We start from the raw sequence: 14,779 nt of genomic DNA on the forward strand, positions 1-14,779 counted from the left end.
AATGCCCCATGCGATGGTATTAGGAGGTGCTTAGTCCTGAGGCTAGAGCCCTCACAAATGAGATTAATGTCCTTAAAAAGAGATCCCATAGAAATCCCTCTCCCCTTCCATTACATGAAGACACAGCAAGAAGGCACTGACTCCGACCCAGAAAGTGAATGGTCGACAAAAGGAGATTATTCTGGTACATTGATCTTGAATTTCCAAGGCGGCAGCTGTGAGAAATAAATTTTTGTATTTGTAAACTGCCCAGTTTATGGAATTTTGCTAATAGCAGCCCAAATGGACTAAGATAATAACTTTTTTTTTTTAAAAAAAGGAATTTATTCAAAGGGTTATTTTATGGAATGGAAAGAAGAGCTGAAATCCAAGTTTTGGAAAAGTCAGGAACCAAGGTAATTACAGGTGCTTCATGGATCTTTCTAGGGTGATGCTATTAAGGTAATTTAACTTGAATGCTTCCAACAACTCAGTGTTTCTAAGTTTCCCATTCGTGGGTGAGAAAATCAGACTGGTCCAGCTTGAGCCACCTATATAACAATAGCAAACAGCTTTGGCAGGACATGGGACACTTCTCTGCACCCTGCTCATTAAGACGGAATTACTTAGAGCTGAAGCCAGCTTGATTGGTACCCACTGCAGTGACCTAGTTTTTTTCTGCATGACATTTTTTTTTACTTTTTCTTCATTCTTGTTATTTAAAATAATGCCAAATTAGGTTTAGAAGCCCAGATTTTTCTTTGGTTCCAGAAGATTTTCTTCTAGCACAATAGGTTTGTTGTTTATATTTCCTTTGTTTTCTTCCAAAACCCTGGTTATCCACACAGCATATGTGTTCCTTACTCTCCACATCCGTAAACTGATTGGTAACCATTTTTATATCTTTTTCTTTCTCATCTAAGAGAAATTCTCAGTAGATTAAGCTAAGTTAAATGACTTTTTTTTCAGTGCCAATTTCTGAGGGTTTTTTGGCTTGTTTTTTCTTTTTTTTTTTTTTAGTGGCTGCATCTGCACCATATGGAATTTCCCAGGCTAGGGCTCAAATTGGAGCTGCAGCTGCCAGCCTAAACCACAGCCATAGCAATACTGGGTCCGAGCTGCATCTGTGACCTACACTAAAGCCTGTGGCAACACTAGATCCTTAACTCACCAAGTTTGAGGCCAGGGATCAAACCTGCATGGAAATTATGTCAGGTTCTCAACCCGCTAAGCCACAATGGGAACTCCCAATTTCTACTTTTAAGGGTTCAAAAAAAGTTTTAAAATAAATTTCCCTTTTGGAATAATTTTATATTTACAGAAAAGTGTCCAAGATAGTCCAAACAGTTCCCCTACACCTGCACCCAGTTCCCCATGAGATTAACATCTGACATTACTACGGAACATTTGTCACACTATGAAATCAACATTGGCAAGTATTTCTCATTGCTGATGTAACTAATTATCAGAAACTTATGCTCTTAAGGTCAGAAGGTCAGAAGTCTTATGCTCTTGAGGTCAGAGGTCAGAAGTCTAAAATCAAGGTGTTGGCAGGTCTACCTTCCTTCTAGAATCTCTAGGGCAGAATGTGTTCTCACCATTTCCAGCTTCTGGAGGCTGCCTGCTTTCCTTTTCTTGCAGCCCCTTCTTCCATCTTCAAAGCACATCTCTCCAACCTCTGCTTCTGTGTCTCTTCTCATTCTCATCCTTTTGACCTTCTCACCTTCTTCTTATAAAGACTCTTGCGGTTACATTGGACTCACATGGCTAATTCAGGATAGCTCTTCATCACAAAGTTCTTAATTTAATCACACCTGCAAAATCCCTTTTGCCATGTAAGGTAACATATTCATGGATTCCATGGTTGAGGAGGTGGACGTCTTTGGGGGGGACATCTTTGGGGGAGGCATATTATTCAAACTACCACAGAACATAATGTCATTATTCATGCACTTCTAGCTATTAAAATTTAATTAGAATTTTACCCATGTTCTTTTTCTCATCAAAGGTCCAATCCAGTATATCAAAATGCATTTGGTCACCATGTCTCTCCACAATCTCTGGTCTGTGGCAGTTTCAAAAAAAAAAAGGAGGGGGGGAGTTCCCATTGTGGTTCAGTGGGTTAAGGACCCAACATTATCTCTGTGAGGATGCAGGTTCAATTCCTGACCTTGCTCAGTGGTTTAAAGATATGGTGTTGCCACAAGCTGAGGCGTAGGTTGCAGATGAGGCTGGGATTCAGTGTTGACATGGAGGTTGTGAAGGCTCCAGCTGCAGCTCTGATTTGACCCTTAGCCTGGGAATTCCATTTTCTGCAGGTACAGACATAAAAAGAAAAAAAAAAGATTTAAATTTTGCTTCTTCATTTTTTAGTTTTTTTGTAATTCTTCCCAATATTGTTTCTTTCTCTTTTAAATGCATCTAGGTCTATCTTGTCCCTTTTGGTTCTTATCTTATAATTTTCTGCCTCTATTTCTTTGGCTTCTTTTCTTTATCATTTGTTTTTTTGGAAACCAATTATTTGCATTCCATTGAAAATGTCAAGCAGTTTCCTGAATTTTCTCTTTTCATCCTGCAGTAGATGTTTTTGGAGTCCTGCTCTTCCTCTGAGTCATTGGGACATGCTTCTTTGACTTTGTTCTCAATGTAGTTCTCAAATATGCTGAAAACAGTCTATACCCAGTGTTGGCCAACACACAGGATTTGTGGATTACATTCCTTCACAATGTATGTCCACATTGCTGATGGAAGAATCACATTCTCAGATCAAGAACTGGAGGACTTGGGTCTCTGAGACATGGGGAAGATGACAAGGAAAGAAGAAAATCTTTTTCTCTCCACCTTCAGGTGTTTATGAGCTGAATGAAGTCTTGCAAGGTTTTTCTTGCTATAAGCACCTGCTTTAGTTTTAGGAAGGTCCCTTCAACTTTCTGTCAGTAGACTGTCTCTCAGCATATGTTTTCATTGCTGTTAGGTGTCTTAGTTGTTCAGGCTGCTATAACAAAGTACCATGGACTAGGTGGCTTATAAACAATAGAAATTTATTTCTCATGGTTCTGGAGGCTGGGAAGGCCAAGATCAAAGCGCTGGAAGATTCCATGTCTGGTGAGACTCCATGTCCTGGTTCCCAGAGGATGGTATTCTAGTTGTGTCCTCAGGTGGCAGAGAGAGGAAGGGATGAGACCACACCCTGTAACCTCATGACTTACTTCCCAAAGTCTCCACCTTCTAATGCCATTACCTTGGGCACTGGGGGATATTAACATATGAATGGGGGCACAAACATTCAGTCCATAGCATTAGGGGTAGCTGGTTTTCATGTCTAAGGCACAAGATACAGAAGTCTGGAACTCAAGCATGAAGATGCAAATTTGAAAGTTATCAAACAGAGAGATGGTCTCCGAAGCCATAGGTGTGACCATAATCATCTAGGGAAAGAGTAGAGTCAAGAGGACTGACAAAAGTTCGGCCTTGAGCAGCAAGTTACACCATGTGTTCACAACTACGGCCAGCTCGTTGGTAGAATCCAGACCTAAAATCAGCTCCTGTGAGAAAGTCCTCATTCCTCTAATGAAGTACAAGCTTAATATGAGCCTCCTGAATGCTGAGGTAACAGTCTATAGTGGGAAGAATTATTCTAGGGTGAAGATGAACTCTAAAGTCAGGTAGAGTTGGGGACAAATGATCACACCTAGATATAAAACCTGGAAGACAGGTTAAGTTTCTGGACCTATATGATGGGTTTACCAAGAAGTCTTACCAGAAAGGATTTTTTGGAAGAGCTTCATTGATACAGGTTTGATATTCAATAGCTGTTCATGTTCAAAGTGTACAGTGGTTTCGACATACATAGGCACCCATAAAACTGTCATTACCATCAAGACAATGAACATATCCATTATCTCCTCCTTTGCCAAGCCTCTTTCAAACTCCCCCCACCCCCTACCCCTTTCCCCAGGCAGCCACCGACCTGCTTTCTGTCACTATGGATTTATTTGCATTTTCTACAACTTCATATGAATGGAAAATAGTCACTCTTTTTTATGACTTCTTGCAGCATAATTATTTTGAGATTCACTTATTTTATTGCATATATCAATAGTCATTTTTTTAACACTGAAGTCTAAGTAAACCTCCTTTTTCTTTTATAAATAATGATTTTGGTGTCATCTATCAAAGAAACTTGACTTAAATCCAAGATCACAAATATTTTCTCTTGTTTTCTTCTAAAAAACTTTATAATTTTAGATTTTATGTTTGGCTCTTTCCCCAAAGTTTTTCATTAAATTCAAACTAATGTCTAAGTTGCCTTTTGATTTATTTTTTTGATCTAAGGACAATTTAATAGAGTGAAATTTAGTAAACCAATATTTTACTAATTTTTTCCAGATATCTTTCTGTTAATTGATTTCTTACTTAATTTTGGTATGGACAGAGATCCTATTTGTGTAGCTTAAATGATTTTAGATTTATTGAGACATTTTTAGTAGCTCAGAATATAGTCTGTTTTGGTTAAGTGTTCTGTGTGCACTTGAGAAGAATATGAACTCTGTTGTTGGATATTGTTGGATGAAATAATGTTTTGTAAATGTAAATTAGGTCAAGTTGGATATAGTGTTGTTCAAGTCTTTTATACTTTTAGTAATTTTCTTTTTACTTGTTTGGTCAATTATTGAGGCAGGGATATTGAAATCTCCAACATAAAGTGAATTTATTCATCAGTTTTTGCTCCATGTATTTTGGAGTTCTGTTTTTAGGTGCATGAACATTTAGGGTTGTCATGTCTCTTGATGAATGGATCCCTTTAGCATTTAAAAAAACTCTTTTCATCCCTGCTAATATGCTTTTCTTTGAATCTCTGTTGTCTGAACATAATATAGCAACATTAGTTTTGTTGTTGTTTGTTTGCTATTTTGGGTTGTTTAGTGTTAGCATGTTGTATCTCTTCCATCCTTTGCTTTTAATTAATTTGTGTTGTGAACTGAAATTTAGCACTTGTCATTAGCCTTTACATGGAGTAGGACATGAGCCACTGCAGCTGTGGACCCACAGCGCCCCCTGAGTGGAGCTCAGGGTACAGACCAAGAATGAGGCACTCTGTACTCTGGGAAAACTGGAATAACTGGCCTTCAGATAAATATTTTCAGAAGACTTTACGAGCTCAATTCTTGCATCTCCTCATATCTGGAAAAACTAAAATTCGCCAATGATGACTGATGTCGTGACTAGTGGTAACTGTCATGAGACCAACAGAAATCCTCTGTAAAACATGTGCCTGGCTGTGTGCGCCTCCCTCTTCACCTTTACGACTTAAATCTTGATATTCCCCCTTTCCGGGAAGTGTTTTAGAGCTGGGCTGGAATTAGTGGTCAAAACAAAAATGTCATGGCCACCTGTGAGTACAGCCACTCCCAAGGGCGGGCCAAAGAAGGGAACTCAGGAAAGCATATCAAAAGAGTGATTCCAGTAAGCCCAGTCTTCCCATAGAAATGGTTTTCTGCAAATTTTCTGTAAATCCAGTTATCTGTAAATCTTTTTACCTCCCCATTGTTGCAAAAACTCATATATCCTAGCTTCCAACCACTTGCCTCCTCGGGAGCGGTTTCTCAAGATTACCTGAAATGCTGTCTCCCGGGTTTAAGTCCTAATTTCACCCCAAATAAAACTTAACTCTCAATTTTCAGGTTGTATTTTTTTTTTTTTTTTGTCTTTTTGCTATCTCTTGGGCCGCTCCCGCACATATGGAGGTTCCCAGGTAGGGGTTGAATCGGAGCTGTAGCCACCGGCCTACACCAGAGCCACAGCAACGCAGGATCCGAGCCGAGGCTGCAACCTACACCACAGCTTAGGGCAACGCCGGATCGTTAACCCACTGAGCAAGCGCAGGGATCGAACCCGCGACCTCATGGTTCCCAGTCGGATTCGTTAACCACTGCGCCTCGACGGGAACTCCCAGGTTGTATTTTTTTAGTGACAGTGTATTTATGTTTCAAATGAATTTCTTGTAGACAGCCTAGTTGGATCTTGCTTTTATTTGTTTATTAAACCTAACAGTCTCTACCTCTTAATGGGAATGTTTAAGACAAATTTAATGGATCACTGATATGACTAAGTTCAAATCTACTATGTTACTAGTTGCTTTCTATCAGTTCTTTATTTCCTTTTCTCCCTTTTCCTGTTTTCCTTTAACTGTAGTATTTTGTATGGTTCCTCTTTATCACCTTCATTGGTTTATTAGTTATAATTCTTTTTTGTTCTATTTTAGTGACAGCTTTAAAGTTTATAGTATATATCTTTAACTTACTACAATTAAATTTCAAGTACCACTTTACATATAGTATAAGAAACATATAACAGTATACCCCCATTTCTCCCTTTTAGCTGTTGTGCCATTGATGTCATACATTTTACTTCTACCTGTTATAACATCTATAATACTTTGTTAGTATATTTGCTTTAAATAGTTGATTATCTTTTAAAGGTTTAAATAAAGAAGCATGTTATACAAGACACTCAATTACCATATCCAATGCTCTGTATTTCTTTGTGTAGATATATATTTCCATTTGATACTATTTTTCTTCCACTTAAAGGACTTTCTTGAATAGTTCCTATAATGCAGATCTGCTATTGAGGAATTCTTTCAGCTCTTGTGCATTTAAAAATGTCCTTATATTCTCTTTACTTTATTTGATATATATTTGCTGGCTATATATTTCTAGGTTGACAGTTTTCTTTTGCTCTTTTTCTTTCTGCATTTTGAAACTTTTATTTCACTCTTAGCATGCTCTGTTTCCAATGAGAAATCTGATGCTACCCTTATCTGATCCTTATATGTTATTTTTTTTAAATCTCTCTCTATATATATATCTTTTTTTTTTTTTTTTTTTTAGGGCCACGCCCAAGGTATATGGAAGTACCAGGCTAGGAGTTGAATCAGAGCTACAGCTGCCAGCCTACACCACAGCCACAGAAACTAGGGATGGTTCTTTACCTCTTGACTTGATTTTATCTGACCTCTATACCATTAGTTCTAAGCAGTTTGATTCTGATGTGTCCTGGTTTAACTTTCCTCATATTTCTTGTGCTTGCATTGCATTCAGCTTCTTTTCTTCAAATTAAAAAAAAAATAGCCATTATTTTAGCAAATTATTTTTTCTTCTCACTTCCTTTCTGGAACTCCTATTTCACTTATCTTAGGCTACTTGTCTTTGTACACATTTCATTAATACTCTGTTCATTGTTTTTTCAGCCTTTTTCCCCCCTTATGGGTATCAAAATTGGATAGTTATATTGCCATTCATTCAAGTTCATCAATTTTTTCTTCTGAAATATCAAATCTGCCGTTAATCCCATCCTATATATTTTTCTTCTGAGGAATTGTAGTTTTCACCTCTAGAATTCCTACTTGGGGCTTTTATATCTTCCATGTCTCTACTTAACATGTCCGATCTTTCCTCTAGCTTTTTGAACATATGGGGTACAGATATAATAACTGTTCCAACGTTGTTACTTACCAATTATATAATCTGCTTTTTTTTTGTTCTGTTTCAATTAACTGATGTTTTTCTTCATTATAATTTGTACGTTTTTTGCATTTTGCATGCCTGGTGATATTTGATTGGATGTTAGATTTGTAATTTTATCTCGTTGAGGACTAATTTTTAAACATTTCTATAAATATTCCTGAAATTTCTTCTGAGACAGTTAAGCTACATAAAAACAGTTTGATCCTTTCAGTTTTTTTTTTTTTTTAATAACTTTGTCTTACAGGACAAGAGAAGCATTTATTGTAGGGCTAGTTTTTCTCCACTCCTGAAGTACAAACATTCTGAGTACAGTATTCAGTGCTTTGTGAATTCTGAATTTTTCCATCCCTTATGGAAATAGGCACAATTCTTGGCTCTGTGTGAGAGTTGATAATTGTTCCCCCTAATCCTTTCAGAGGGTTCTTTTCCCCAGGCCAGGTATGTTTCCCCATGTGCTGATATTAATCAGCCCTCAGCTGAAGACTAAACAGATGCCCTCTGCACAGCTCAAGTTCTCTCCTCTTCTGGTCTCTCCCCTCTTCTGAACTGTAGCCATCTTACCATTCCCAGATGCCCAGTTCTGTCTCCTCAACTCAGTGAGGCCAAGGATTTTCCTGGGTATTTCCTACCTGTACCACAGCCTGAGAACTCTCTCTAGGCGGTAAACCAGGGCAGTTATGGAGCCCAGCGTATTTGCTTCCTGTCTCTTAGGGATCACTACCCTTTGTTGCCTGGTGTCCATGTTGTTTCATGTATTTTTCCTAGATTTTGATTTTGGGGTTTTTTTTTTTTTAGGAGGGAAGGTAAAGCTGGCCCCTGTTACTCTGTCTTGGCCAAAAGGGGAAATTCTCACAAGGGTTTTTAGAAGGATGGAATGATAGTTAGTACCAGAGAAGACCTTAGCATAATCTTTAATTTATAGTTAGAAAACTGTAAATTTAACTTTTAGCCAAACTAATAATAATTTGCACCAAGTGTGGCTTCCATATCAAGGCAAAGAAGACTTCCCCGTCTGGCTGGATCCCTCCAGGAATGTTAGATTCGTTTTCTGTCACCACATTTCTATAGAGATCCTGACAAATTGGAGACTAGTCAAAGGAGACCTACAACATAGTTAGAGATCTGAAAGTAGAAGCCTGGGAAAACAGTGAGGAAATTGGCACAAGTTCAGCCTAGAGAAGACCAAGCAGCCATCTTCTGGTAGCTTAAAGGAAGCTATCAGAAAGGAAGTTGAGTGTGGCTTTAGAAGGACCAGGATCAATGGATGGAAGATATAGGGAGTTGATTTTGGCTCAATAGTAATATAGCCAGTTTCTTGAATATTCAAAACTGGTGGGGTATAAATATTTAAAAATGCAAGATGCGATGTTATAGCAGCAGTGTGTTACATAGAGAATTATATATTGAGCAAGATGCGATGTTATAGCAGCAGTGTGTTACATAGAGAATTATATATTGAGCAAGATGCTATGTTATAGCAGCAGTGTGTTACATAGAGAATTATATATTGAGCCGTGGTCCCTGCCCTCAAAGGCTTATGATTAAAATTAGAGGTAACGGAGTTCCTGTTGTGGTTAACGAATCCAACTAGGAACCATGAGGTTGAGGCTTCAATCCCTGGCCTTGCTCAGTGGGTTTAGGATCCGGCATTGCCGTGAGCTGTCGTCTAGGTTGCAGACACAGCTCAGATCTGGCACTGCTGTGGCTCTGGCGTAGGCCAGCAGCTGCAGTTCCGATTCAACCCCTAGCCTGGGAATCTCTATATACCGCAGGAGCGGCCCAAGAAATGGCAAAAAGACAAAAATAAATAAATAAATAAATAAATAAATAAAATTAGAGGTAAGAATAACACATAAAATAATTAATTTTTTATCATAAAAATTAAATGAATACACCATTATGCGCAAAGTCCCCAAAAGCCATTCGTGGCAGTCAACAGGATTCTGCAGAAAATGAATTTTATGAGGTTAACTATCCATGGAGCAAGAATTGTCAGAGGAAGCTCAGTAGAGGGAATGAGACTCGAGCATAAGGACAAATCTCAGAATGACCTCCCCTCTCTTCTTCAGGAAGATCCTGAAGAGTCATAATTTCAAGAGTTCCTGCGTCTTTGATGGGAACATCTTATTCTCTAGATAATGAGCTGTTGGGGAAAGTGTAGCATTTTCCCTCGTGTTTGGGTAGGAGAAGCCAAAGAGTTTAAAATAAGACTCTCCAAGATGGTTTGTGGGTGATGTGAACAGCACCTTAACCAGCTCTGTTATTATTAGGTTCAGATTGTTTCAGGCGAGTGGAAGTGGCTGTTCTATAAAAATGTAATCTCTGAGTCATTCTCTGAGCATGGTGGGCCCTGAGCACTGAGCCTTGAGTTTCAAGTGGACGCTCCTCCACAGGATGCAGCAAATGTAGCAGTGCTTGCATGATGCTGTCCACCCTCCTAGACTCCCCATCTGTGTTGCAAGCAAGGAGAGGACAGCGAACAGGAAAGTATCTGGTAAATTTGTTTCAAGGATATTTGAAATTAAGCAAGAATCAAAGCTGTCTGACTAGCGAGGTTAAATGGAACCCCCCTCTTCAAGGGTATATAGTTACACGTATTCTCCCCTGATTTTACCTGAGTGGATAAGAGAGGTGCTTGTATTCCAAAATCTTGACCTCCCATACCAATCAGTTTCCACAGTGCCTGAAATTCCAACATTATTGACCCACTTTTGTTTCCCTCTCCATGGGTTCTTTGATGTACAAGCAAATAATCCATTCTGAAAAACCGCTAGTGAGAAGTCAGGCCTATGTGCACTAGTTGCCTTGGGGAAAGGAAAGCATAGATTACAGTGAAATCAGCCTGTTACAGCCAAGAAAAATACCAATTCCCTTAGAATATACCTATTTGAGAAACATCATATCGACTTAGCCCAAGATTAGGAGAATCCAATGACCAATGCAGCCCACTAGGACCTCCAAAGCGATGCTCAGTAAATCTAAAAGATGGGGAAGAATAGAAGCTGGTCTTCTTCCAGGAACCCTTTTCTCCAGGAGCATGACCCAGGGCCTTCTGGACATAGAATAGCTCCTTCCTTAGGGTTTCTGTGGTTCTCTGCTCATGCCTTCACTTGATACTTTCTTCTCTTGGGCATAGAGTCAAGTAGAGTATGTTCATCACCATTTTCCCACTAGACTGTGAATATCACAGACTGTAAGCTCCTGAGGTTAGGAACCTTATCTTTGTCATCTCCATGTCACCCCATCCCACTGACTAACACTCATCCATTCAGTCATCTTGTCATGGAGTCACCAGAGCAGATGATTCTTTTGTCTAATACAATTATCCATCCTATGCTAATTTCCAAAACCACAATTTGACCCTGACCTCACAGAGCTTATAGAAGAGAAAGGTGCATAAAAAAAGAAGATAGTAAATATATGGAAATAGATAATGCAAAATAACAGGGAAATTTTTTTTCCTTTTTTTCTATCTGGGGTGATTCATAAAGCCTTCACAGAAATGTCCTGAAGGTTCTTGACTCTGAAACAGAACTTCTCTAGAGCTCCTTGTCATGTGTGAGAACTCCCACATGAAGGGTGATGTCTGGCTCCAAATTGTGTGGCCAGGAGAAAGTGGGACCTGAGACTTGGGTGGGACCCTCTGTAAATGCTGAGCCAGAGGTTCAGCACGGTGGGGAAGAAGTGATGTAGACAGTTTTGAGACAGGCAGAAAGCGGTATTTAGTCTTCCAATTAGCTAAGAAAGTATAGTTTCAAGTGGTCCAGGAAAGTCTGGAAGATAGATAGACTCTCAACTCTCAAGAAAGTTTTGTTCAAGGGCAAAAAGACCGATGAGTGGGTGGGGTTATACTGAACTTCATTGCTGAATGGATAATCAAGACCACCAAACAGGATGACAAAGTATTCCACAGCCAATGGAGTAGGTTCTTATAAATATTGAATGACTGACAGAATGAATAAATGAATGAATGCAGTGAAGGGTAAAGATGAATGCAGTAGACTTGCTCCATAGACTGGGACAACTCAGAATATGAGGAGGGAGAATAAAAAGAAATTTCTGTCTCTTGGACAAATTAGTCACCAAGGGTTGATCTTAAATTTGTGGATCTGGTTGTCAAGAAAAAGAACTTAAGTAGTAAGGCACAGAGTTCCCGTCATGGCTCAGTGGTTAACAAGTCCAACTAGGAACCATGAGGTTGAGAGTTCGATCCCTGGCCTTACTCATTGGGTTAAGGATCCGGCATTGCCATGAGCTGTGGTGTAGGTTGCAGACTCAGCTTCGCATTGCTGTGGCTGTGGCGTAAGCCGGTGGCTAAAGCTCCGATTCGACCCCTAGCCTGGGAACTTCCATATGCCGCAGGAGTGGCCCAAGAAATGGCAAAAAGACAAAAAAAAAAAAAAAAAAAAAAGGGGTAAGGAAGAGGCTCACTGTCCCCAGATTCTAGGATTAAGTAACTTCATCTTAACCTCCACCAATTTGTGCAGATAAGGTTCTCACGGTATTGCAGCTTCAGTTACAGTTAGACTCGGACTGACTCCGACTGAGGTCAGTTGGGAGAGGTGAGCATCAGTGAGCTCTCAGATGTGAGTAGCCAAGAATGAAGAACAGACATGAGGCAGTAACTGACAGGGTACAATGCGCCAAGAAAATGATTAAAGAGTGAACATGGAATCAATTGGCTTTCTGAAGACCGATGCATTTCTACTGAGGTTTCTCATCCTATTGAACTGACCTACTGTCCTGAGGTTGTACCAACACAGCCCAAGTCCTCAGGAGAAAGTCCAAAGATGGGATGTTCAAAGTGTTGATGATTTGATCAGAACGAGCACCAAAGAAAAGGCCATGGCGAGCTTCTAGGAGTCCAATTTGTTATTTGTTTCCAATGTCTGAGTTTTAGAAGATGTAGCCTAAGAAGTTACTGCTCCAATCACAGAGACCCATGGTATCCTAGAAATTTCCCATCAGTTGCTCTGCTTTGATGGATATTTAAAGAAGCCTGTTTGGCTTTCAAGTTGTGTATATCAAGTTAACACAGTCAATGTGCAGAATGCCTCCTTCAGGTCCCTCCTGATCCACTCTCCTCACCTGTCTCCCTTCTCCACCTGCTCTGTGCCCAGGGACAGGACATGGGCTTTCACTAGCAGGCCCCTTGCTTCACGGTGAATTCAGCTTCAGTGGCCGACAAGAGGGAAAGAGGAATGTGTGTTCATTCCCCCAGCTCCCTCCCTCCCTTTGGGCTGGTGGTTCGTGACTCCCTCACCCAAAGCTCTCAGGTCCTGTCTGTCACCCAGTATTCTCCAGGTCCAGGAACTGCTTTCCCTCCTCCTCCATCCCTAGCTCTAGCCCCACCCAGACTTGTTCAGGGCTAGTGGGACTTTGAGCGTTCCGTGATTTGTCCCAGTGAGGTCCTACCTGTGACGCTTCCCTAAACCCTGCCCACAGCTTTGTAGACAATCTTTACACTAAACTCCTTTTCATCGAGTTTAGTGGGCCATTCACTTCTGTCTCATACTCTGCCTGATGGCCTGAAACATAGGCTGGATCACCCTGGGGGCTGATTCACTGCCTCTGCCTGTACCGCCTTGTGAGCCCTGCCTCTTGGAATGAGTAAGACCAGGAAGGATTTAGTGAAAAATCCGTTCACACGGCCTGAAAACCGCCTTAGCACACACCTTTCTGGACTCCATGGTATCATTTTCAGAGTTTAGTAACAAAAGCTAAAGCTATGGCTGTTTGGTATTTTGCACTCACTGAGCTTGAATTTCCTCATGTATAAAATCTGAGTACTAGCTCTTCTCTCACAGAATTGTAAGGAGGATAACTGAGTAGAATGAACAACCCAAGGCCATCAGTGAGTGGGAGGTAGAAACAGAATTTAAACCCATGACCCCTGACTCCAAGTTCAGAGTCCTTTTCCATCAGCCTCTGGATATCCCATCATCTTTGCAACACTGGCAAGTGTGGTTTTGACTGAACACCAGGGAGAAAAGAGATGCCTCCTTGGGAGGACATGAAAGAAATAGAAAGGCTTCTTGCACTTCTGGAGGTTCTATGTTTGTTTGTTGTTGGAGCATTTTTTTAGTTTCTTCCACTAGATGATAAGGATAGCCAAGTGTTCATAAAACACTGCATCTGCAAACAGAGAATCACATGGAACAAGAAAGTAAAAATGAACAATATATTTACATTATATTGACTGCTGATCATATGAGAACTCTTTCACATACACTGGTCTTACAACAGCTCTGTGAAGTAGATATCTCATTCTCTACGTGAATGTAGAAGTGGAGGTCAGTAATCACTCAGTTACTAAGCAGGCAAGAGTTCCCGTCGTGGCGCAGCGGAAATGAATCCGACTAGGAACCATGAGGTTGCAGGTTCGATCCCTGGCCTTGCTCAGTGGGTTAAGGATATTAGCACTGCCGTGAGCTGTTCCGTAGGTCACAGACATGTTTCAGATCAGATGTTGCTGTGGCTGTGTGCAGGCTGGCAGCTGTAGCTCCAATTGGACCCCTAGCCTGGGAACATCTATAAGTTGCAGGTGCAGCCCTAAAAAGCAACAAAACAAAGCAAAACAAACAAACAAAAAAACACAAAACAAAACAAAACAAAAAAAAACAGGCAAAAATGCAACTCAGTTCAAAGGCTGGGACCTTCTCCACCGTATCTACTTTATGTTTCTGTTCCACCTTCTCTTGCAGAAAAGGTACAAGTCACAAAGGATATACTCCAGGGAACATATTTCCTTTTTATTAAAATTTTTTGGAAGGACGTTAAGCCTTCAAAAAATACACAATCATTAGTGAAATGACCATTCCTACTGACAGTGAGCTTTTCATCTAAATGGAGCTTATTTTCTGTGGACGTGAGCCCAGAGGCCCTTGGTAAGTTTTGAAAGAGGCGTTGCATCTGGACCTCATAGTATTTGGTGCATTCTGGACCCCCCATGCTGGGAAGACCAGGCTAATTGCTCATGCTTGGGTTTCCACACACGCCTGGCCTTTTCGGCTGATGAATAATTGAAAAGAGATGAATAGCAAATATCCCCCGTGATAATTACCTAATTCCTATACAGGGAGGGGGAATCCACCAGGGCTTCATAAATAGTGAATCATGGATCTCCTGCATCTCTGAGGGATGAGGCTTGACCCTCAGCAGCCTCTGGACATGTCTTGGTTCCCCTTTAGCCTGGTGCCTTCATAGGTCTGGGCAGCTGGACCAGTTAGCCGAGAGGATAAGATGAGCCACTGCCCTGGGACGTGTCTCCA

This window comes from Sus scrofa, chromosome 14, assembly GCF_000003025.6.
Source record: "Sus scrofa isolate TJ Tabasco breed Duroc chromosome 14, Sscrofa11.1, whole genome shotgun sequence".
NCBI lineage: Eukaryota > Metazoa > Chordata > Mammalia > Artiodactyla > Suidae > Sus > Sus scrofa.